Source organism: Engystomops pustulosus, chromosome 6 (assembly GCF_040894005.1).
Source record: "Engystomops pustulosus chromosome 6, aEngPut4.maternal, whole genome shotgun sequence".
In the NCBI taxonomy this organism is placed as follows: domain Eukaryota; kingdom Metazoa; phylum Chordata; class Amphibia; order Anura; family Leptodactylidae; genus Engystomops; species Engystomops pustulosus.
The window spans coordinates 97722372-97748951 of NC_092416.1; the positions used below are offsets into that span (position 1 = coordinate 97722372).

The 26580-nt window shown below is 39.7% G+C and overlaps 1 protein-coding gene across 4 annotated transcripts in view; it reads right to left on the reverse strand.

The window, feature by feature from the left end:
- Positions 1-26580, reverse strand: part of GRIN2D (glutamate ionotropic receptor NMDA type subunit 2D) — a 688972-nt gene that overhangs the window by 661735 nt on the left and 657 nt on the right. Inside the window, exon 2 of one of the 4 annotated variants that reach the window (XM_072110449.1) lies at positions 23652-23730. The exons of the other annotated variants lie outside the window; for them this stretch is intronic. The gene's annotated coding sequence lies outside the window, so the exon portion shown is untranslated. The remainder of the gene's footprint in view (positions 1-23651; positions 23731-26580) is intronic. 4 annotated transcript variants of the gene reach the window in all.

Genomic DNA, 26580 nt, shown 5'->3' on the forward strand with positions numbered 1-26580 from the left:
GCAATAAAATATTTTGTAAGTCTGGTGGGACTACATAGCTCCCAACATTAAATTGTCTAGGCTATGTAGCATCAAATTAAGGGCTGTTTTACACAAAGTGTGATTAGCCAGCAGTTACAGAAGTACCAAGTGCGGTATCACAATCTTCAAACATAACATTAAGGGTGTGGGCAGAGAAAAAGTGTGCAGGGGAATTACTCATAATGGAGTTCTGCTACCCAGTAATGATAGCCACCATACTTCATTTAGAGAAAAGACATACACAGAAAAAAAGAAGTGCCCATTCAATCATGAATATATAAAAATTTATTAGGTAAAGTAATCTAACATGAATTAAAAATGAACCCAGACTCTCCCCCTCTTGACTTTTTCCCTCCTCCTGTCCCAATTCACCCCCCAACTCCCTACCCCCTCTTCCTAGCCTCTTTTTCTTTCTCTTTACTCCTACCTCTTGTTTGATCTTAGTGATTTGCATACGCTGTGTGCTTTATAAGGGTTGCTGTCATATAACAACTGTAATAACTATCCTTGACAGGTCATAAATTGCAGCCTAACATTCTTTAATGTATATCCCAACTGAAAACCACTTGCTTATCTTTCTACTGCTTTAAGTTTTTGCTCTGTGATTGCCTTGTTAAAATCTTTAATAAACTTTAATACGAAAAAAAAAATAAACCCAGACTGTAATGGGGACACTGGACTCAGGGAAAACAGACTGTACAGTAAACCCTAAAAATCCAGACCCCCCGTAGGCCTTCCTGCTTGTCTCAGCTTATTCTAGGCTATATGGGACAACCACTAAGACAGGCTCTCCCTGCGCCAAAGTGTGGACACATAACACAGAAAAAACAAATAACACAAAGTGGAGGTCGACAATTCGGGTCACAACTGATACAGCTAAAAGATAACAGATACAAAGAATAGTATGCTACGAGAACCAAATATCAGAAACCAGAAATACACAATTATCAAAACAGCAGTATGGGCAATAAAGCTAGTAAAGAACCTCTTTGACGAGCAAAAAGGCTATTGGCTTTTTACAGTAATGTTATTGAGCTGACAATGGTTAATACAAGACCTAAGGCCACCATCTTTCTTACGAACAAAAAGTAAAACTTCCAATCTCAGGAGAGTTGGAGGGGTGTATATGCTCCTTCTGTAAATCATGTTGAATGTACACCCACATGGCCTCATGCTTTGGAGGGGACAGATTAAAAATCCTGTCCTTAACATACTTAGAACCTGGCAAGATACTAATCACATTGCCATAAGGCCTATATGGAGGTGAGGTCTCAGCAGAAACTTTGTCAAAGACATCAGCAAAACCAGAAATAAAGTCAAGCAGATGAGCATACTTCAGAAACAAATAATGAGATGCAGTGAGAAGACCCCATTTTACCAATTCACCACAGATTCCAGCAAAATTCCATCAATTCAGTGCGAATTGATCCTATCTGCAAGGTAAAGGGCCATCCCTTTTAGTCAGCTCCTGTTGCTAGGAATGGGGCATCCAGTTGGACTAGACCTACACCCAGAGCCAAAGTAAAACTCATATTAACAAAATTTACCAATTACTGATCTTTCAGTGACAGAAAGGGTTACTGGTAGTGGAATTTTCAAAACTGGTTCAGGTAATAACTTTGTGCCCAAGTGACCCTCCCAAAGGTCACTTAGGTGCTAGCAGTTCTCCAGCGCTTGTCTCATGGGACAGGATGACTGGATTTTCCACCGCTGAAGCAATGTGCATTCATAAGACAAGAGTATCTATCAATTATGAGATGACATGGCTGCAATTTGATTGGGTTCTTCAACATTAACCATGGTCTCTTTGGTTGAGGTAGAGGAGACAGGAGAAAACAACAGAGGAGCAGTCTGAGGAGTACGAACAGATAAAGAAGACATTCATCCACATTTTCATTCCCTAAAAGGTCTGTCTAACCTTAATGCCTATGACATGGATTCTTCAAGTCATCATCAAGTCAGTGCATCAGATAATCCAAGTCTGAACTGATACCTAAGCACACAGTCATTCAAACACACTTCTCCTCAATTCAATGCAGTAATCTTCTACCAGGTGTTTTCCTTTGCATAAAACTGTTAACTGACATATCCAACAGCATGCCCAGTTTTGTCAGGTTCCTCATATAATCGCCCTAATGCTGAAAAAAATAAATCCACAAAGAACAACTCTGCAGCACCTGAGGCTAACAAAAATGCTGATTCCTGAGGACTTCCAAGTAGGGTAGGTATAATTATGCCTACTTTCTGGGAATTATTACTTAAAGTGTAACCGTCATTTCAAAAAACTTTTGATATGTTGTAGGGCAGGTAAATTTAAGCACGTTTGCAATTGGATTAGTTACCCGAATCTTGCTCCTTCCTCTTGTATTCTGCAGACTTCCCCTAGATGGCAGTGACTGCTCAGATAGCTGTTACTATGGACATTCCAGACACGCCCCCATCCCCCTCCCTCCAATCAGCTGATCACCACATGTCTCACTGCCCCAGCACTCATGTGCATGTCATTTGCAGGGAGAAGCCATCACTAATGTAATAACCAAGCACCTTCTCTCTCCTCAGCTTTCCCTACACTTGTGTATAACAAATAATCCACACAGACAGACACTGCAGCCCCCCCTCCCCCCATCACCTCACACTCCACAGGAAGTGGCAGGAGACAATCTCCAAGCTTCCAAGCTGTGCCCTCATGTGCTGTGCTGGAGTGTTACTTAGGTAGGTAGATAGATAGACAGATAGACATGGATACATAGATAGATAGGTAGGTAGGTATGTAGATGTAAGATAGCTCTGGTGTCATTGGTCAGCAGCAGGGGCTTGTGATGAGGTGACAGGAGGCAGGCTCCGCCCCTCCATCTTGCTGATTGTAGTTTTTTGAGAGCTGAAAACCCTGGTTGCTATGAGACAAAAGAGGTACTAAATGAGGACCGAGAGGGAAAATACTTTGAGGAATGATTCCCAGGGACACCTGGAGCAGAATTGTGTATTTTAGGGTTTTTTTGCTCAGAATGACGGTTACACTTTAAAGACTGAGGAAGAAATATAATTTAAAACTCTCCTTGAAGGAGAAACACAATTTTTGTTTGTATCACGACTGAAAAACCCCTGGCACACAGAATATGAGCAAAAGCCAAGAGCACATGTGGCTTCTCAGAAGCACCTCATCTCAGATACTAGAATCTGGAGGCATTATGAATAAAATACTGTTCCAAACATTAAACCCATTAGCAAAGACTTAGATGAGATAAAGATAGATATTAAACACCTCAACCATACACAGGTCTAGTCTACTCAAAATGTAATGGAAGGCAAGGTTAAAGATTCTCTATCCAACCATTATGTTCTTATAAATGAGGCACTCACTTGTGCCAAAGTCCATGAAAACCACAGCTCGCGAAACAATGTGGGGGACCTCAAACACAAGAAATTCCCCATCTTGTTTTTTCCAAAATCTAGCTCCTGCAACACTGGCTAATCAGTGTGTGTCAGAGCTGCCAACATACAGTTCAGGCCATTGTATCACTTTGAACTCCTCTATTACCAAGGATAGCAAGAATATTATAATTTAACACCAAAAAGGTATACAGCCAACAGACATTCCTTCATGGTTGCCACGTGGGCAAGAATTACGACAAAAATTACGAACATTTGAAACTTTTACTAATTTTCAATGAGTGGTAATTGCATATACTTGCCCATTACATTAAACTTCCCCATTAAAAATCAATGAGTGTATGAAAAGAAAAACTTTGATATCATCCCAGTGTGTTCATGCACATGTTACAAGGAGTACGGATGTGAACATCAAACATGACTCTGACACTCAGACTACAAGTCGGATAGCACTATAATAGCACAATTTCCTTAATGAACCATTTTGGGCGTCAACCTTTTTGAAATGAGTCACTTTTACAGTGTTTCTATGGTCCGATATGTGTAATAGCAATAGGAAAAGCCTAGAGAATCCATCATGGGCTCCAGTCATTTCACTTCTTCTGCCGAGCCCAAACAATATGTAAAAAGCAAACATAAGCATCCCTGTAAATGCCAAAAGTAGGTACTTTAACAGTGTTTCTCTTGATTTGGGGACCAAAAACATGTGTAATAGCAGTTATTTCACATCTTGTACTGAGCCAAACCAGCAAATAAATATAAAAATACTAATAATTTGCACAGTGCAAGTATAAAGGTATTGTTTCCCAAAAATGTTGCCTCCGAATCTTTCTTTACTGCTTAAAAATAGTAAAAAAGAATGTAAATATGTGTTAAAAATGGCCTGGTAATAAAAAGGGTATGTGTTTTGATGATGAGGGTGTGATGATGGTGTACTGAACACAGCGATTAAATAATGTATAAAAATTGTACAAATGTACAAATTTATTACCGAGTGCCCCAATTTATGATGTTGTCACCGCTCCCAGCACCTGCCGCATTAATCAGGAGACTTCACCTTTCTGATATATCTGGGCCGTGTCTGAGCAGTGCTGGGCTAGTAGGCTGGTCTAAAACTTTGATTTTTTTTGGTCTATAGAGCTGATTGAGAGCTTGTTTGTTTGTGGGATATGTTTTACTTTACAGTACCATTTTGGTATAGCTACAATAAGTCACAGACTTTATGCAGTAATAGTATGTCAAGGGGCGCTGTCAAAACAACATACTCATTACAGTATTTTATACTGTTCATATCAAATTAATGCAACAGCATCATGAGGACATACAGGCTCATGACACATTGAAATATCTCTCACTTTAGATGTCTATCCTGCTTTCCACAAGATAGGTAAATAGAAGTCAATCATGGGAGAGTGCCAGCTGGCACCCCACCTCACCTGCCGCTGTGTATGGAGCCAGAGGCAGATCTGTAGTATATACGCTGGACAGCTGCTCAACTCTCATAGAAGTGAATAAGATCTGCAACTGCAGTTCTGCAGTCTATGGATAGAACTGTACTTCCATAGTGAGATGGTGCACAGGCACCACTGCTTGTAACCGCCACTTTCTATAAACTACTAATGTAGTTAGGAAATAATCACCCCCAGTGACTATGAAAACAATGGTTCTGCAAGTACTTCTAACTGTCCCATGTGTGCTCAGCCACTGCTCCATTCACTTCTATAGGACTGTTCTACAGGACTGTCCTAGATGACTATCTTGGTTTGACCCAGCCATGAAATGCTAATTAGGAAATATGTTTCTATTATCGTACAATGCTGTTAAATTTCTAAAATAACAATCTAGTGTCCAAAACATGCCACCAGGCAGTAGATTTATTCTGTTGCAGTATCCGGAAAAAGGGAGGCAAATACTGGAGGAGCTACTAACTTGGCACACTCCCAAATTAGCCAGAAAAACACAAATAAAAAAACAATGTTAGTGCTCTAACTCCACAATAAAATGTTAAGATTGAGAGATCCACAGAACGGTCTCACCCAGTTCCTTATAGATCGGAGATTGAAGAAATTTCCACAGTAATTCCTACTGTCACGATGTTCACTTCTCTATACTGGATCCTGTGGGAGACCATGCTACACTCTCGTGCACGCGATCACAGCATCGGTCCTGTATCAGGAAGAATGTGGACTGATGGTGCAGATCACCAAGGATAAGAGTAAAATCAATTTTATTCCAGCATACTCACAAACAGAATATTAAAAGCGTGCTTATCAAAATGGTTAAAAAACGCCAGAGGAACTGGGTGAGAACGTTCTGTGGAACTCTCAATCTTAACATTTTATTGTGGAGTTAGAGCACTAACATTGTTTTTTTATGTGTGTTTTTTATGTAAGTAGATTTATTCTGTTGCAATAGACCAACATACAGTGGGTACGGAAAGTATTCAGACCCCTTTACATTTTTCACTCTTTGTTTCTTTGCAGCCAATTTTTCTTGACAGAATAAAAACAGAAATGTAGATATGTTTCTAATTTATTAGACAAGAAAAACTGAAATATCACATGGTCAAAAGTCTTCAGACCCTTTGCTTAGTATTGAGTTGAAGCACCCTTTTGACCTAGTACATCCAAAATATATTAAGTCTTATTGGGAATGATGCATACACATTCATCTTTCCTTTAATTGCAACCAGTCGTTCTGTCCCTACCCCCATAGCATGACGCTGCCACCACGTTTCATTGTTGTGATTGTATTTGGCAGGTGACAGTGCCTGTTTTCTCCACATATACCACTTACAATTTACACCAAAAAGTTCAATCTTTGTCTCATCTTATTACTAATAGTCTGAGAGTTCTTCATTCGTTTTTTGCAAAATGTATGTAGGCTTTAATATGTCTTGAGAATACTCTGCCATAAAGCCGCAACTGGTGGATGGCTGCAGTAACAGTTGCCTCTATGAAACTTTGCCCCATCTCGCTATTGTATCTCTGGAGATCAGCCACAGTGATATTGGGGTTCTTCTTTACCTCACTCACCAAGGATTTTCTCCCATGATTACTTGGTTTGGCTGGATGGCCAGGTCGGAGAAGAGTTATGGTTGTTCCAAACTTCTTCCACTGAAGGATTGTGCTTTTAGGAACCTTGAGTGCTGCAGAAATTCTTTTTTAACATTTGCCAGATCTGTTTCTTGCCGCAATTCTGTCTCTGAGCTCCTTGGACAGCTCCTTAGACCTGTACTCTGACATGCACTGTGAGCTCTGAGATGTGTGCCTTTCCAAGTCCAATAAGTTTAATTAAATAGAGTTGGACTCCAATGAGTAGAACCACATAAAGGAGGATCAGAAGGAAATGGAAATCAAATATGAGTATCACAGCAAAGGGTCTAAATACTTATGACCTTGTTTAAAAAATTAGAAAAAGTATCTAAATTTCTGTCTTTTCTGTGAAGATGGAGTGCAGTTTAATGAACAAAAAAAATTAGATTTTTGAAATGCACTGCAATGAAATTTAAAATGGGTCTGAATACTTTGAGTACCCACTGCATTGCTTGATACTGTAAAAGCACATTCAATGCCATAAGTCATGTCATTGCATTTGTGCTTGCTCATTTAATGGAAGAATTAGGTAATCTGAAATATGAATACAAATTTATAGGAACGCTTCACCTTTAGGACCAATTTTTTATATTATCCCAGTGCAATGATAAAATAAAGCAACTTTGCAAAAGAGCAAATTTATGACTCTTTAATGACCCTTTAATTTTTATTTCTGAGAAGAACAAATGGTTGTGAAGAAGGGCCATTTAATTCCTATATTGCTGAAATAAACCATATGTATTTGTTTAAGGTAAAAATACATTGCAGTTATAATATACAGACACTTGCCATAATGCGGCACAATCATGCAGAAAACATTAGTAAATGTCAATAGTATATTATATGCAAGAAGGGCTAGCTTATAGTACTCTTGCATCACACAAGCAATCATTATTATTGTATAACCCATGCAAAACCTAACATTACAACAAGCAGATTAAAACAAGAGATTTACCTAATTACATGGCTGTCAACATTGTGTTTACAAAACACATGTTTTAATACATGTGTAAACAGTGCGTCAACAAATGCATTTGATGTGAATGTATGAAAAAGTCGCAATTAAGACCTTTGTGCTACTTTTTAATAAATAGACTCAGCTATCCAATATATATCAACCTGTGCAAAGCTAGTGCTCAGGGGTTAGGCCTCGACCCGATCGCATATGCAATTCAAGGGAAACGCATTCGATCGGTAACCAGGCCCCAGTGTCTTGTATTGTATAAATGCAAGGCACCAGGTCCTGGTTATCAATTGCATGTATTTCCCCGGAAACGCATGTGCGATCAGGCCGAGGCCCGCCCCCTGTGCTCTAGCATTACTTTATTAACGCAGCACTAGCGGAACATTTCACCGCGGCCTAAGATAAATCAAACAAGTCTAAAACCTGGAAAAAACAAGAAAAGACATGCACAAATGTCCTGACTAAAACTGATCACAGGTTTTTTCACTGATGAAACTAGGTGAGGGATTTATCTTTATTTTGGGGACCCATGGACAATGGATCAGTGAAAACAACTGAAATGTGAAAAGACCCATTGGCTCAGTAAAGTATCTGTGAAAATCACTGAACCACGGACGCCAGTGTGAAAGAGTATAATGCGATTATTGTGCAAAAAAGCTTGTTCCTTTAATTATTACCCTGACAAAGGACTCTTTCATGTTGGCTTTTTTTCACATCAGTGATTTCTCATTGAAGCCATTTTGGTTTATAAAGACTTACAGGTTTTCTCTTCTTGGCTTCTGTAAACTTTCCCTTTTGCCTTTCCGAACCATTCTTTTCAATGGGCTTTTTCACACTGACATACAAAGAATATGTCATAAATTTGCTTTGGTTCTGCGATATAATAGGTAAATAGGGAAAGATTTGTTTTGAGCAGCTAACACTTGGAAGCCTGTGGTATGATCCCTTCATTATTAGTATCCTGCTGTGATCAATTAGGATTAAAGATTGTCGCTAGAATGACAATAGCCTGTTACTGACTTGGAACTATTTTCTGTCAAGACACTTTTTTAACTAATTCACCTTTAGGTGATTCAGGATTGTTTTCACTCCTAAATGACACATAACTTTAATAAACTCATACTATTACTATCAATACTCAGATTTCTCGTCTTTGACCCTATGTGCAAAGGTGGAGCTTTAACTGGGAAGTGGTAATAATCATCTGCATGATAATATAATGGCAATATTATAGGGAGTAAAACCTTTTAGAAAATCAGAAAAGATCTAATTAGGTCCATTATCACAAATGTATGTGACCTATGTATTAAAGTCATACCTAAATTATTAGAATGTGGGCAAGAAAAACTCATATAAAGCTGTCATTTTACTTTCTGTTATATGTAATACCATAAAAGTGATGTAAGGTGAGTACTGTTTAAATTGACGGCCTAGATGAAGCCGAGCTTATCAGTGAAACTTACGTCGGGACAGTGTTGATCCACACAGTAGATTAGGGATAGTAATTTGAGGTACAGTCAGTACATGTAATGTGTACGGTCTCAATTTCATACAGTCGGCCACAGCAGGATAGTGTGTTGAATCCTGCTGTGGCCCAGGGCCGGTTCTAGACAAAGTGGGGCCCTGGGCAAAACTAAAAATGGGGCCCCAAAATAAAACTATTTTATGACCAGTCACAATCAGCAAGAGGCTCCTTTAGTATGGTAAAACAAACTGTAATATGGGAGAATTTTATAGGAGATAGATAAAGGACAGGGAGATTTATGGGCAGCATGGTGGCTCAGTGGTTAGCACTACAGCCTTGCAGCGCTGGTCAACATCTGCAAAGATTTTGTATGTTCTCTCTGTGTCTGCGTGGGTTTCCTCCGGGTCCTCCGGTTTCCTCCCACACTCCAAAAAATTACTGGTAGGTTGATTAGACTGTGAGGCCCATTGGGGAGAGGGACCGATATTTTCTGAAAGCAGACACTTGCCCCATTTTCAAAATTGCATCAAAGATTTTATAGACATAGGCGCCTTCATGCAATTTTGATTCAAATTGAAACATTTTATTAAAAATACTTAAAATTTGACTTTGATGGCAAAAAATTTGATCCAAACAGAAAATGTTTACCTTCACATCTCCTAAATGAAATACCTGGACATTTGTAGAGTTCACAAATGTGCCCTATTGATATGTTCACATAAAAAAAATCCACATAATATCACTAAAACTGTAATAACTAGATATCTGCTTTTCAACTACCGTATATACCGGCGTATAAGACGACTTTTGAAGACAGAAAAATCTTCAAACACCGATTGCGGGTGTTTGCACAGCGATGGCTGCCGGCAGCCTCAAAAAGCTTGCGGCAGCCTCAAAAAGACATTGGGGCGCATACTCACCCTCCGTTGGCCCCGATGTCTTCAGTCTTCAGTCTTCCGCGCCGTCTTCTTTCTTCTGCTGGGTGCCGCCATGCTTTTCCCCGGGACGGCGCCTAGTATGACGTCAGCAGCGGCGCGTCATACTAGGCGCCTGCCGGGGAAGATCAATGGCGGCGCCCGGCAGAAGAAAGAAGACGGCACGGAACACTGAAGACGAGCCGCGCGGACATCGGGGGGTGAGTATATAAGTTTTTTTTTTTTTTTAATGCTGGGCTGGGCTGTATACTACTGGGGGCTGTGCTGTATACTACTGGGGGCTGTGCTGTATACTACTGGAGGCTGTGCTGTATACTACTGGGGGCTGTGCTGTATACTACTGGGGGCTGTGCTGTATACCAGTGGGGGCTGTGCTGTATACTACTGGGGGCTGTGCTGTATACCACTGGGGGCTGTGCTGTATACCACTGGGGGCAGTGCTGTATACTACTGGGGGCAGTGCTGTATACTACTGGGGGCTGTGCTGTATACTACTGGGGGCAGTGCTGTATACTACTGGGGGCTGTGCTGTATACTACTAGGGGCTGTGCTGTATACTACTGGGGGCTGTGCTGTATACTACTAGGGGCTGTGCTGTATACTACTAGGGGCTGTGCTGTATACTACTGGGGGCTGTGCTGTAATGGTAATGTTGTTGTTGTATGCCTTATGTTTATGAGTGACAGTTTTCCTGCTATATACCTGCATGAATTTACATTAAAAAAAGGACCATGTTAAATTCAAATCTGTTTTTTTTTAAATTTTTACCGGTGTTTTGTATGCGTTGTAAAAGGGGTAGTCTTATACGGCGAATATATCTTAAACTCTATATTTTAAACAGGAAAGTAGGGGGGTCGTCTTATACACCAGGTCGTCTTATACGCCGGAATATACGGTAGACATTTTTAGATAGTCACAACCTGCAAAATATATCAATAAAACAGAATAAAAAGTAAAGGCGCCATAAAACCTATATAATTTTGAAAGCAGACAACCAGGTGACGCATTTGGCAATTAACATTCAAAATTTCCTCTAAAATATGTACAAATCCAGAATACTTATATAAAGCAAATCTACTTTCCTAAAACAGTAAGATGAGAGGAGATGATACAGACCCCACATGTGTATATTCACCAAAATATGCAGCAAAGGAAACTGCAGAAAATTCACACAGATGTACCATTGTCTGTTCCTTAGACAATGGTAACCCAAATACATAACTATATATCCATAAACCTCTCTAATGAGATAATAAAAGTCACGTTTAGATGTGCGCCATTGTATTAGCTGCACAATAACAGAACCCTCCGCGCTTCATAAGAATGAGAGTGAGAACCTCATAACATGGGTGTAAATAATGGAGGATGGTGGGAAATAAAAACTTTATTCCAGGACATGTGTGTGTTTTTGGTGTTACATATAACTTTTCGGACATGTTCTGGTCGCGGTGTAGTCACATTAGGCGAAGAGGATTGAATGTTCATCGTATCAGTCAATTTTCCCAACAAAAAATAACTATCACAAAATAAAAGGGAATAAGAGAGAAAGGGCCACATTTATCACTTTTGTGCGCCTAAGTGTAGTAGTTACGCCTAAATTCTGGCGCACTGTTTTCCAGAATTATCACAAGCTACAACCATCTGTGATAAGTTAATTTCCTGTCTCTTATTAATCACTTTACTTTAACACAGTTTAGGTGCAATTTTAGCGCAGTTTAGGCGCAATGTTAGGCACTTACATGTGATCCTGCTACAAGCTCCTCTCTGCTTCTCCCACAGCTGAGCATGAAGATAACACTCACAACAGCACCCAGGTGTGTGAGACCCAACGACCTCCTCAGCAGGGGCTTCTCCTGGAGGGGATCCCCCAGTGCTGGTCTCCTGCTGCACCCCTGTAATTCTGCACAGTATCCCCCTCAGACACACTGGTGATACTCTGCAGAATTACACGGGGGACTCTTGTCAGTACTATGTGCAACATTCTGTAACGTTCTCTTCTCTCTTGCTGTGAGCTCAGGATTCTGCAGAATGTTTTGTAAATAGAAGGTGATGAACTGTAAATAGAGTCTGCAGCTCCTGTCTGCAGAGTATCTCATGTCTGTATGATCTGTTCTAGTGTCTGCATTATCTGTACTAGTGTCTGCAGTGTCTGTATTATCTGTTCTAGTGTCTGCAGTGTCTGGATGAGCTTTGCTGCTAGAAATGAGCTGTTCTGCAAAGGGGCTCAGTGCTTTCTTCTCAGATAACGCCACCTTCGGGCTGGAGTGTTTTTGCGCCCGTTTTTGCGCCTAAATGAAAGCGTTGCAAGTGATGAATATCATTAGGCGCAGAAAAACATCTGGATTGGTAAGATAGATGAGGGAAAGCTGGTTATTTTTGCTGCGCAGCTAGTTTGGCGTTTAGTCACAAAAATGGCACAAAAACGGTGCGCCTGAATGAAGAGGCGTAAAAACAACAGAAAAAAAGCTTGATACATGTGGCCCAAAGTGTGTTCTTAGATAGTTCTGCATAGAGAAGGTCTAATAACATGAATATTAGTTGATATTATCCCTTCTCAAAATGTAGTAACATATAAAGTGAATATTTCCATTATCTGTGAGGTGCAGCAGCTCCTGTGTGCAGCAAATGTTCCCTGAAGCCTGATGGCTAAGAATCTGGATTGGGGGGGGGGGGGGGTTAATTTCAGAGGGCTGTATCTCTGGCTCTGTGACACATAGAACCTTACTTCTTTTTTCCTATGAAAGAAGAGAGTCTCCTCTTTTATATGAATCTAAATATGTTTCTAAAATGTAGGAAAACGGAGATATTAACTGTTAAACTGCCATGGGAGTGATTTTTATATATAAAAATGGCACCTGATATTCTCACTTTAAACCTGAATATCTCTGGATCCATAGCACCTAGAAACAAAATTCAAGATTCATTTGAAAGAAGAGATTCTCCCCTTTCTCCCTGGGGCCCTGGGCAATTGCCACCTTTGCCTACCCATAGCGCCGGCCCTGCTGTGGCCTCATATCTCTTTGTCTCTGAATGTCACACTCTCAGGGATTCGATGACCGAGGTTGTCCGTATATCTTAAGGGTACCAAACCTCAGTTCATTTCTTTGTTCAAAATTTGAACAGGACCTACAGTGTTGACCATTATTAATTTTAGTGTCAAACACGTGTGACAATAAGATTTTTGGAGAATCTATTTCCCATTTTAAATCAATAAAAGCTATGTTTTAATATAAACCCATTCCCTATCTTTATCCTTTACTTTTTCCCTGTCCTTATATCGACATGTTCTGTTCAGTGTAACAGCCGGTGAATCTCCAGCACCAAAGGGCTCTAGTAATGCCGTCACAACCCCTCAGGTTCATAATAACAACTTTTAAAGGACAAAAATAGGGACAAAGTTTGTGATGCAAGCAGTAGATTAATGCATCTGAAGCCATAAGACATGCCCCTAACTACCCCTAATTCCATTTGACACAATTAACTCCATACAATAGTGGAAGTAGGGACAATACCAAATTTGTTCCCTGTATACTATGCCCCTACTGTCTATCTTCTGAGGGTATGTTCATTTGTGGCGTATAACACATGTGGTTTAAGACACAATGCAACCGATAAAGAGAGATTTGGTGTTAACATTTGAGTTTACAAAAAACACTGTTTATGTGATGTTAACACATATGTTAACATTACATGAATACATGCATTTTGTTAATGCATGTGTTAATGGTTACATTTTGTAAACACAAATTTTATCAGCAATTTAATTAGACAAAAGTCTCTTCCACTGTTGCATTGATTTTAAAATGCACGTGTTAAACACCACGTGTGAATGCACCCTCAGGCTGCGTTCCATTGTGACATTTGAATAGCATTTTGAAACAAAATTCAAACACAACAGACAGGATCTTGGGCCGATCACATATGCATTTCCACTTTCCATATGATTGCTAACAATCCTTGTGACCAAGGACATGACAAGAAACCGCCCTTGCATTGACAATAGCACATTGAGTCAAGTGACCTTCTTACAAGTAATGAAGAATTTCTGGTTTCTCAGAAAGTAGATAACCATTGGTAGAGTACCTGAAATCTGCAACTGTCCTCCTACAGGTGGAACATTTGAAAAGTGTTTAAAGGAAACCTACCATGAGGAATCTACAATCAGAAGTAGAGCTGATGGTAGATTCCTTCTGTCTTTTGCATTAGTCTGAAATATAATAATCCTGGGCTATAACCTAACTAACTATTTTAGTAATATGTAAATTAACTGCAGAGGCTACTGGGATGTGCCTGAGCAGGCACTGCAGGCTAAGGCTACTCCACGCCCCAGTATCCTCTGCAGTTAATTTAAATGAAGTTTTTAAGTTAGGTTACATCCCAGGTTTAGTTAATTACAGATAAGTACAGAGGGAGGTAGGAGGAATGTACTATCAGACCTAGTTCTGATGGTAGGTTTCCTTCCTTTATTTATAATTCCTTTATTTTTTTATATAGCACTCACAGATTACGTTTCCTTTAATTATTATTATCAACTGTAAAATCTCCTTTGGTTGGTTCTTATATCATCATTGACTTCTATGGATGTATGCAGTTCTAAACATTCAGAAAATACTTTTTTTTCTCTTCTTGAAAGTATCATAAAGCTTCGGGCCTGTGACAACTTACCCCCTTCCATCTGTATCCCCTGTTGCAGGTTAGCTGTTTTATTTGAAAAATGTGTGTTTTTTTTGTTTGCCTGAGCTAGTATGCTAGAGTAGCACTTATTCTGCCATAGTGTTAGGATAGTGCTAGGAGTGTATCTTAATTTATTGTGTGCTTTGTACAAAGCCCATGCTGCGTCATGGCACACACTGTCTGTAAGTTTTACTGTGTATCTGTGAATAAAGGCTCTTTCAATCAAAAATTGGTATCAAGTATCGCAATACTTCTCTGTGTATTGTTTCGCACTCAAAATTGTTGTATTAGTGCTACTAGTCCTACTTGTGGCCACATCTATTTATTTTGCATTTGAGTTTTTAAGTTTTGTGCAACTTTTTGAGTCTTGAGCTACTCATACTATTAAATTACCTACATTTGTTCATAACTTGAGATTACCTGCACACAAAATTGTGACTTTTTTATGTGAACATTCACATTTTAAAGATATATTGGGGCAGATTTATCAAGCTGTCTAAAAGTCAGAATATTCTTAGTTGCCCATGCCAACCAATTACAGCTCAGATTTCATTTTACCAGTGCTCATGAATATTTTAAACAGGAACTGTTTATTGGTTGCCATGGGCAACTAAGAATATTCTGACGATTAGACAAATAAATCTGCCCCATTAGGTGCAACACCATAAAAAAAAAAAGGTTGCTGCAAACATTGATGGGGAGGTGAAAAAGTTACGCAAATATGTGGAGAAATAAGAGGAAAAAACAAACAAAAACTAAGTTAATTCCATACTTGGGGGAGTTTAATTGCAGCAATGTTCACATGTAGCATTTGTGTTGCAATTTTTAAGTTAAATTTATAGGTTCCAGACACGATTTTATTGAATTTCTAAATGTGTGGCCTGTTTCAAAACACAATGCACAGAGTTTTGAGATTTGCCTAGTTGCATCATGAAAACATTACATTTACAAAAAGGCAATGTTAGCACAATGTAAACAGTTAGCATTTTCAGGATATGTAAATTAATCTTAACCCGTTCACGACCCGTGACGTAATAGCACGTCAAGGGTCGGCCGCGGGTGCATGGAGAGGGCTCACGCGCTGAGCCCTCTCCATAGCCGGTAAGTCTTTGCTGCATATTGCAGCAAAGGCTTACCGGTAACAACCGCGATCGGTGCCAGCACCGATCGCGGGTGTTTTCCCGCTGATCGCCAGCGGCAAAGCTGCCGGCGGCTTCAAAAGGATTGCAGCGCATGGGCGCCGCCATCTTTTCGAGGATCGCCGCTCCCCGTGACGTCATCGGGGAGCGGCGATCCATCGCCATGGTAACCTCGGGTCTCACGAAGACCCGAGGCTACTTCGGGTTAACCCATGCATTACAATGTGCTATCAGCACATTGTAATGTATGAGTAGTAAAATCCCCAAATACTGTAGTATGGCAGTATATGATAGGATCGTGCAGACACCCTAGGGTTAAAATACCCTAGGGAGTCTGAAAAATATTAAAAATAAAAAAAAGTTTAAAAAAAAAAATTATAATAAAAAACCCTAAAAACTCAAATCACCCCCTTTCCCTAGAACTGATATAAATATAAATAAACAGTAAAATCATAAACACATTAGGTATCGCCGCGTCCGAAAATGCCCGATCTATCAAAATATGATAACGGTTTTTCACTGCGTTTAATCCCGTAACAGAAAATCGCGCCCAAAGTCGAAAATGGCACTTTTTTTGTCATTTAAAAAAATTAAAAAATTCTATAAAAAGTGATCACAAGGTCGAACAGTCCTAAAATTGATATAATTGTAAACGTCATCAAAATCCGCAAAAAACGACACCACCCACAGCTCAGTACACCAAAGTATAAAAAAGTTATTAGCGCCAGAAGATGGCAAAATCCCCAAAAAAATTTTTGTAAAGGAGGTTTTAATTTTTTTAAATGTATGAAAACATTATAAAACCTATATAAATTTGGTATCCCTGTAATCGCACTGACCCAAAGAATAAGTGAAACACAGTGAAATCCGTAAGATCCAAGCCCACAAGAAGACGGCACAAATGCGTTTTTTTTACCAATTTCACTGCATTTGGAATTTTTTTCCCGCTTCCTAGTACACGGCACGGAATATTCAATACCATCTCTATGAAGTGCAATTTGTTACGCAGAAAATAAGCCGTCACACAGCTCTGTACATGGAAAAATAAAAAAGGGCAAGAAAGGGCAAGGTCCCGAAAGGGTTAAACAGTTTTTGCATTGTGTTTCAAAACACATGTAAACCCCAGGTGTGAACGCGCCCTCAGAGTGCATAAGCACTTTCATGTTTTCGGTTCAAGCAGATCGCAATGGGTGAGAATAAGTAAAGTAATGCAATCCTCTTTTTTCCCTCCACTCCTTGGTGGACATTTTTCATTCATCACAGATTTGCGCTGAATTTTCAACATTTTAATACAGCAAACATCTGGAAGCTTATTACTAAATCAGGCGCAAAACTGGAAAAAAAAACATGGCGAACTTTGTAAAATGGCGGGAAAAGCTAAAAAGGTGCAAAAAGGAAAGAAAGAAAAAAAAGTTTGATACAAGTACTGTGTCAAGTATACAAGTATATGTCCTGTTTTGGACATATAAAAACAGCATCTGAAAATGTGTGGATGCAGACTGAAAACAATGGATTATATGGGGGATATTTATCATACACTGGCGGTCGAAAATCGCCTTATGATAGCCCCGCCACTTCTCTTGCGCAGCGTGGTTATATCAAGATACTTTGATGTGAAAATTTGCCGGCTGCAGCAAGTGCGCAGGCGTGGGGACAGTAATGCTCTGCGCAGGCCAACTCCTAGCCGCCCATGCCCTCAGCATGCCTGGCGTGCCCCCCTTTCACGCCCAGCAGTCTTGAAGGAGTTCCCAGAGATGCTTAGCACTTGTTGGCCCGTTTGCCTTTACTCTGTGGTCCAGCTCACCCCAAACCATCTTGATTGGGTTCAGGTCTAGTGACTGTGAAGGCCAGGTCATCTGGCATAGCACCCCATCACTCTCCTTCTTATTCAAATAGCCCTTATATAGCCTGGAGGTGTGTTTGGGGTTATTGCCATTTTAAAAAATAAATGATGGTCCAACTAAACGCAAACCAAATGGAAAGGCATAAGCTGCAAGATGCTGTGATGACCATGGTGGTTCAGTACACCTTCAATTTTGAATACATCCCCAATATTGTCCCCAGCAAAGCGCCCCCGCACCATCACACTCCCGCCTCCATGCTTCACGGTGGGAACCACAGCCATGTAGAGTCCATTCGCTGCACCTTTTCTGTGTTGCACAAAGACACGGTGGTAGGAACCAAAGATCTCAAATTTATACTCATCAGACCAAAGCACAGATTTCCACTGGTCTCATGTCTATTCCTTGTGTTCTTTAGCCCAATCAAGTCTCTTGTGCTTGTTGCCTGTCCTTAGCACTGGTTTCCTAGCTGCTATTTTACCATGAAGGCTGCTGCACACAGTCTCCTCTTAACAGTTGTTGTAGAGATGTGTCTGCTGCCAGAACTCTATGTGGCATTGACCTGGTCTCTCATCTGAGCTGCTGTAAACCTGCGATTTCTGACTCTTGGTTTTCCTTTCCTGGGGCGGTTCTCATGTGAGCCAGTCTCTTTATAGCGCTTTTTTTGCAACTGCACTTGGGGACACTTTCAAAGTTTTTGGGACTGACTGACTTTCATTTCTAAAAGTAATGATGGGCACTCGTTTAGCTGCTTTTTTCAGGGTGCGGTCACATGTCGCGTTTACTGAATGCGTTTAAAAACGCATTGCAACAGCTGTATGGAGATTTGCCTAATTAAACAGCTGTTAACGCTTGCGTTGTTAACACATTCAATTGTTATGTAAACGCAGGTGTTAACAGCTGTTTAATTCGGCAAATCTCCCTTCAGTTGTAGCAATGCGTTTTTAAACGCATGTAGTAAATGCGATATGTGACCGCACCCTGAAATACAAATTCTAACAGTCTATTCAGTAGGACTATCGGCTGTTTATCCACCTGAGTATACAAAGCAGTAATCAGAGCAAAAGGTGGCTACTTTGAATAACCTAGAATATAACACATATTTTCACTTGTTTCACACTTTCTGTTAACTATATGAAAATGCAGTAAACTCTTTGAATGAGAAGGTATGTCCAAACTTTTGGTCTGTACTGTACATATAGCATATGCACACATACATATATATATGTATATAAATACAGTATACAGAATATTTGAAGCACACGTACAATACATACTCTTTATACACACCATATATCATATACAGTATATACACATATATACACACACTCATACAGCATATACACATATATACACACACTCATACAGCATATACACATATATACAGCCTAAATACACCATATACACTCATACACACTTTGCAGCGCATACATTTATACACAGATGCATATAAAAATACATATATATATATATATATATATATATATATATATATATATATATATATATCCATCTAAATATATATAACTGTACATACATTTTCGGGCGTGCTGGCAGGCGGACGAGGTTGGGCCACATATTTTTGCGATGGTGGCCTGCAGAGATGGGCAGGCCTGATAATTATATAATTTAATGATAATGTTATAATGATAATTATTATAATTAGCCTCAAGGGCTCTGGGGGTGTTACTAGAGCCCCTCAGTGCTGCAGATTCTCACCCAACACCTGCTGTCTCCCTCTTCCAAATGTAATCTAGCAGCAGCAGGAAGTTCAGGGAAGGAGAGACCTGCTTTGCTCATTGTAACAGCCACAGCAATAAGGGGCTCTGGAAACACCCCCAGAGACCTTCACGCTCATTAGTATAATTATAAAAGTTGATTTTAAGACCAGTTTCCATCTGCATTTTGCATACTGTTGCAGTTTCAGTTTTCTTAAAAAACATACTGTAATTTAAACAAATGTATGGATGGATATATTTATAGCAAAGTATCCGCTTTTCTTTTAATGGATGCATAAAACGGATCTGTTTAAAAAAATGGATATTTTGCTTTCTGTTAGTGTAAGTTATTTTCCATTTTTATTTTATAGCTTTCCATTTTTTGTTCCAACTATCCTCTCAAATATCGTAAAGGTCTAACAGAAGATGAAAAATCATACACTAACTGACATCAGTGACACAATACCAAGAGTATTGAAATCAATGGGAAAAAAACTGATCCGTTATTCATTCCTTTTTAAATAGAAAGCTCAAAATGGAAACCTAAACACAGATGGATTCTGGTGGTAGATTTCCTTTAACTGCTGTGGGGCTCAGCCTTTTCTGGAAACAACACTGCCCAAGGTCAGGATGAGGGGGAGGCATGGCTCTCATTAAAGGTCCATTAGACATGGAAAAATAGCTACATGTAGATGTAATTTCCTACTGGATCTATGGGACCTACAATGATGTTGGGACCATGTGATCATCAACATCATTAAAGGTTCTGTAATATATCAGTAAACTGCGACTCTAGGCAGTGACAAGACAATTTGGTGCCCTAGGTGACAAGACTATGATGCCCCATTCCCCAATACATTTTTGAACCATGACAATACCACCATGCCCAACCCCCAGAGGTATACCATAAATAATTTGTACAGCCAAACATATCACATTTATATAATGTGATATTAATGTTGTTCCTAATGTATATCTATGGGCTCATACACACAGCCATGTATTATTCAAATGCCTGAACCGCATAACTAGGAACACATTCTATGGCTCAGGCAGTATCTTTTCCTGTCATTGGTGCATGAGTGGACCTCATGCACTGATGACACACAGAGCTCGCGATCGCGGGTGTTAACCCCGTACACGCCGCGGTCAAGCATGACCGCGGCGTGTAAGGGTGTTCCTGTTGTGGATCGAATCCCCTGTGCCGCTTACCGGGGGATCCGATCTTCTTCTGGGCAGCCCCGAAGTCTGCATAGTTCCCCCGGGGCTGCCTGATGTCTGAGACAGTCAGATCCCTTACGGGTCTGGTATTGCCGCGTCCGTAACAATCTGTATAATAAAACAGAATCATTACTGGACCTGCAGTTAAATAATTGACTATTAAAGTTGTAGTCAAAAATTACATTTTTATATAAAGCTTCCACTTCCACTGAAGGTCCTCTATGCACTTCCTGGTTATGGCGGGCACGCCCCCTGCATCCTGTGTAAGAGGTGCAACTTCTACAGGATGCAGCCATGTGTATAGGAGAACACAGCATGTCAGTTACTTGTGTGTCTCTCACAGCCAGCAGATAAAGCACAGACACTAGCAATTCTTTACTATTTATTACACAGGGGTGACATCACTTTCTCTATCCATGTGCCCAGGCTCATTTACATAGTAAAGAATGATTAATGTATGAATTGACTAGATAAAGGCTGGGATGGAATCCTTGTATCAGGTACTGGTGACAGCAATAGTTACAGAGACCTGATGAGAGATAAATTGCAACCAGAATGCCCATCTTACCAGGACTCTCCACAACTTCTACATAGTGCTCCATTTATGCTTAACCTCTAATCGCTCTGTGCTGTACAAGTACACAGGGTAAGCCCTCATCATACAGATGTGGGGTTTGTCGCAAATTGTAGCAAACACTCACTGCTAGTATGAACCCTTAGATTGCCGGCATCATTTAAAAGATGGCAGTGCCATTGGTTGTCATGACGGCCTCGGATCCTTGTAAGACCGAACCTGTATGGCTTCTGCAGATTCCACTATGTAGAAACACCATATACTGCAATACAGCAGTGTTGCAATATGTGGTAGGAATATGTGGTAGGAACGATCAGACCATCTAGTGTTAAAGTTCCCTAGAGAGTCTAAAAAATAGTAAACAAAAAAAGTAATAAAAAATGGAAAAAAACCTAAAATTTCAAATCACCCCCCTTTCCCTAGAACTCATAGAAAACTAAATAAACAGTAAAAATCACAAACATGTTAGTTGTTGCTTCATCCCAAAAGGCCCAATATATCATCTCACAAAAAATGACATCTTACACCGAAGTATGAAAAAGCTACAAGCCTCAAAGGATTGCAAAACAAATTTACTAAGGGCCGTGAGCCAGTTTTCTATCGGTTTTCGCACATTCTTTTTGGTGCAAAGTGCTTGCTCTGCTATTTAAGAAGTGCCTACACCACAGGTTGCACGCAACTGTTTTGTGGTGCGACTGCACTATTCTTCATGTGACACAAATTTCTGCTCTGAAATAGTCGTTTTGGTGCACAATCGGACCGTGCGCCAGATTTAACATGCAAATTACGACAGAAGTGTGTTGCATGTTAAAGGCGCACTCTAAAAAAGTGGTGCACTCTGTCAGGGCAGTGCAGAGGGCGCCATAATCATGAAGAACAGGTGCAGAAATACTGAATCTGGCGCACCCTGCACACTACATATTTAAACTGCATAAAGGGCAGTTTGCACTTTTCTTGGTAAATTTTCTTCATTGTTTTAATTTTTTAAAATGTATTAAAACACAAGAAAACCTATATACATTTACCATCACTGTGATTGTACCAAACCAAAGTATAAATTAGACATAAGGTCACTAAGGTCAGTTAGGACCTGGGCATAAAACTTCACTGCTTTCAATAGAGACCAGGTTTCCAGAAATAGAAAGTGAAAAATATGAAAGATAAGATTTGTATCTTATATTTATATTATATCCCACTTTTATCTTATTTTTCAGTTTACTGGGACAGTCCTTTGCATATTGCATATACTGTTTAAAATCTTATGCTATAACCATACTTTTATTGTATGTTACAAAAAGAGATCCCTGTTATTATACTATGCAATAATCACAAGAGTACAACAAAGTCCCACTTCTGACCCATATTCTTAATAGCAGTCTGTATTCTGCAAGTATTTTGTGACTAATGTCTGCTGAAAAGCCATATAGAATGTGAGCTCTTACACTTAGAGATTTAATAAATCCAGTACGTGGATAAATTGTTGTCTTAAGGTTGGGTTCAGGTTAGGTTGAACTTATGCTTTCAATTCTTGAATAATAAGTTAAAATAGTTGTCTTTGCAGATGACAAGTGCAGAAAGTTTTTAGCACACCAAGTCACTGGTGACTAGTGTTACCTGTCATGCAGAACTGTGTCCTGATATATAACAAGCAAAAAGATCCATGTGGCAGGACAACTCATGCATAACACCGAATATAGGTGGATAACACTAGAAGATGTGACGGATAGGTTTGAATTGGGAACGGGCCAATTTATGCAATATGCACAAATATGAGATACCATAATGTCTAAATTATGAGTCTGCATATAGCATATTTGACAACCTGATATTGCCAGGATCCATATGCCCCAATATCTCTCGGCTATATGCAATATTGCCTACTGAATGGACAAAGGAGGACACAACGATGGCCTTTGATTCTTGGGCGGCCCAGATACCAGCTGTGGAACTACGCAAGGGCATCTTAAGGTGATGGCACACAGTATGGAGGGTGGTATTAAAGGAAACCTACCACTTAGAATGGTCGGTGTAAGCAGTAAATACCGAGCACCAGCTCAGGATGAGCTGGTGCCGGTACTTACTTTCGTTAGTGTTATAAACCGCGGTATCGCGGTTTTAACACTTTTTAAACTCTAGAGCAGAACAGGCTTCGCCGCTGCGTGCGCACGCCTACATAGGAAATGACGGAGACGTTGCGCGCGCACGGTCGCGTGCAGCGTCGAAGCCTCTTCTGCTCTAGAGTTTAAAAAGTGTTAAAACCGCGATACCGTGGTTTATAACACTAACGAAAGTAAGTACCGGCACCAGCTCATCCTGATTACACCGACCATCTGGAGGAACACACGGTTCTGTATAATGCACAAAGCCATCTATGCCTTTAACTTATCGCCATCGAGACCAGAGCGTAAAACGAGCTGCCTCAAGTGTCAAGAGAGAGGTACTGACCTATTCCATGGCTTATGGAAATGCCCAAGAGTGTGGGAACTCTGGAAGGGTATAAGAGACATGGACAGGGAAATATGAAATAAAAATAAACTATTGGAAATGAGTCTCTTGCTCCTCAACTTTATGGAAGACACAGAAGAATCCCCAACAACAGCTAAAATGTACATACCCCTCTTGTTTCATGTGATGTGTCTAGAAGCCTGCCCACCCTTCAGTACGTAATGGACCAGATCAAGTCATTAATGAATCTGGAGACAATGGAAACAAGTAAAAAGGTAAAAACAAAGGACTTTTTCGAAAATGGAGACAGTGAATCATCTATACTATGACTCCCCAAGAGATAGCGCAGCTAATGGGCCCGTTTACATTAACATAGTGGTTCTTGACAGAAAACCTCAGAGGGCGATAGGAAGCAACAAATTAGTCATCTGTAGCTAAGGATAATGTCAGACAGAGGCCATGCCATGGGTTGGCTGCCACACTATAGACGCCACAAACGGTCGAGTCCTTCGGGAAACCCTGGGTTCAGTAGGTCAAACTAAAAGTTTCACACTCTAACAGTTTTTTATTACGCTTGAGATGCATAGATACCTGTCTGAATGTACGTTAATGGATCTGCGCACCAACATACATGTTGTATTGTTTAAACAGTTTTGTCTCTGTGTGCTCAGACTTTGAAAAGAACTAAAGATATATATATATATATATATATATATATATATATATATATATATATATTCAGGTATGTATTCAGTGTTCAGTATACAGGCGGTCCCCTACTTAAGGACACCCGACTTACAGACAACCCATAGTTACAGACGGACCCCTCTGCCCACTGTGACCTCTGGTGAAGCTCTCTGGATGCTTTAAAATAGTCCCAGATTGCAATAATCAGCTTAAAATTGTCTGCAATGAAGCTTTATTGATAATTCTTGGTCCTATTACAGCAAAAAAATGTGAAACTCCAATTGTCACTGGGGCAAAAAAAAAAAATTGTCGGGAACTACAATGATAAAATATACAGTTTCGACTTACATACAAATTCAACTTAAGAACAAACCTACAGTCCCTATCTTGTATGTAACCCGGGGACTGCCTGTATATGTATATATATACTGAACACTGAAAATTCAAAACAGTTTCAATCTACATAGTTTTAGAGACTGTGTCCTTCTTTTTAGGAGCTCTATAATGCAATGGCTTCTCCCCTTGGTGTCTCTCACACATACAACTTTTGATGAGCTAATATTCCCTGCAGACTCATGAGTCCTATCTATAGAGGGGAGAGAGATTTTAGTGTGCACTCAATTAACCTGTTGTGTACTCAAGAGAATAGAAGCCATTGCATGGTGATGGTTTATGTGCCTCCTGGGTGTATAATGGATTGATCAAATCTATCTGTTAAATCTCAATAGAAGAACACTTGAAAGAGCATGGTATAATACACATTACGCAAGTATGTCTAGACATAGACACAAATAGTATTGACTGGGGACTGGGTGAATTCAACTTGAGGCCTTCTTTTGCCACCCACAAATGTTTTTATACTATTATAAACTTATTAAAAAGTAATCTTGAACATGGAATTAATACAATAAAAGCTGTCTAGCAAATCTTTGTTTGTTCAGTAGCTCAACTAGATCAGCTGTCCATAAGTCCATGCTTATTCTTCCCATATTTACTAATTTTAATACTTTTAATTAATACTCAAAATTACAGCACATGCATTCTACTTCCAAGAGTGTCTGACTGAGCTAATAATTATACTATAGATAAATGTAAGTGGATCCATTTTCTATCTCATTCCAGTGAGAATCCACTATAATATTTCAGAGGCCTTTTTGAATAACAGAAGTCCCAACATTCCTTTTTACCAGTCTCGCCCTTATTCTTTGATAGACTGATGTTACTGTTTCTGTCAATGTAATTGATGCATTGCTGTATTGTATATGGACATGTGTGCAGTGGAATATGGGAGAAAAGTATAGTAAATACTTTCACATGATCACAGATAGGTACCATTTTTATTTTAATAACCGAGCTGTAGTTTTTTTTCTCAAATACAGGTGGCACTGCTTAGACCAAGCAGAAAGTGTAAAGGTCTCCCCTCATAGATGTCTTTGGGGAGAGATAGACAATATGTAATTGGAGTGTAAGTATATTCATATATTGTAAATAGAAGAGAAATTGAAGAGAAGACACAGGATACATACCCACTTTAGTAAAATAATGGTATTCTTCACTATATGTTTAGGGTCAAATGCATTAGCACATGGATGGACTATTCAGGAGAGCACAATATATTATAGCCAGAAATTTCACTGTAACGCCGGTTGTAAAATAGTCAACAGTGACATATCCTGGCTTGAGAACTTTTACTTTTGAATTTGGTAGCCCTTTAATCTTATAGGATACTATTCTACAAATTGCTGGAGGATAGGCATGTAAATGAAAGACTTGGTAATGCAGTCTGTAGATTGTAGTACTGCAACTGAGTATATATTAGATTTTATCCTTATGCAGTAACCCAGTCAATCAATTGGAAAAACAAGATTTTCATATCTGTCCGTTTAACTGTTTAGCTGCCAGGGAGACAGGAGTACAGCATGCTGCATGACCCTGCCGGTCAGCAGTGGGAGAAATACATGATTAAATAAGATTAAATATGTGTTCAGACTAGCTCTTGTGGATGATATTAAAAACACAGTATCAGTTTGTCCTCTTCTCATGAAGGATTTTATCCATTTTGTATACATCCTGAGGCATATTACTGTGTGGACATTTGTGTTTTAGATTCCGTATATATTTTATTTAACATTCTGAGCTGCAACCATCCACTCGTCCCTTCCCCCCCCCCCCCCCTTTGCATGCCCACCAGCAAAATGAGCCAAGAAGCAAGGGCAATTAAATAAAGAAGAAACAGCTTTTCAAATGGAAATTGATAAGCCTTCCAAAGCCAATAGCCCATGAAACGTGAAGAAAAAAGGGATGTAATGCAGAGGAACTGGAGATACAAACAGGCACACTGAGCGCATACATAAACAGACACAGGGACACACATATGCACCCAGCCCTATCAAACATTTAACATTGGAACT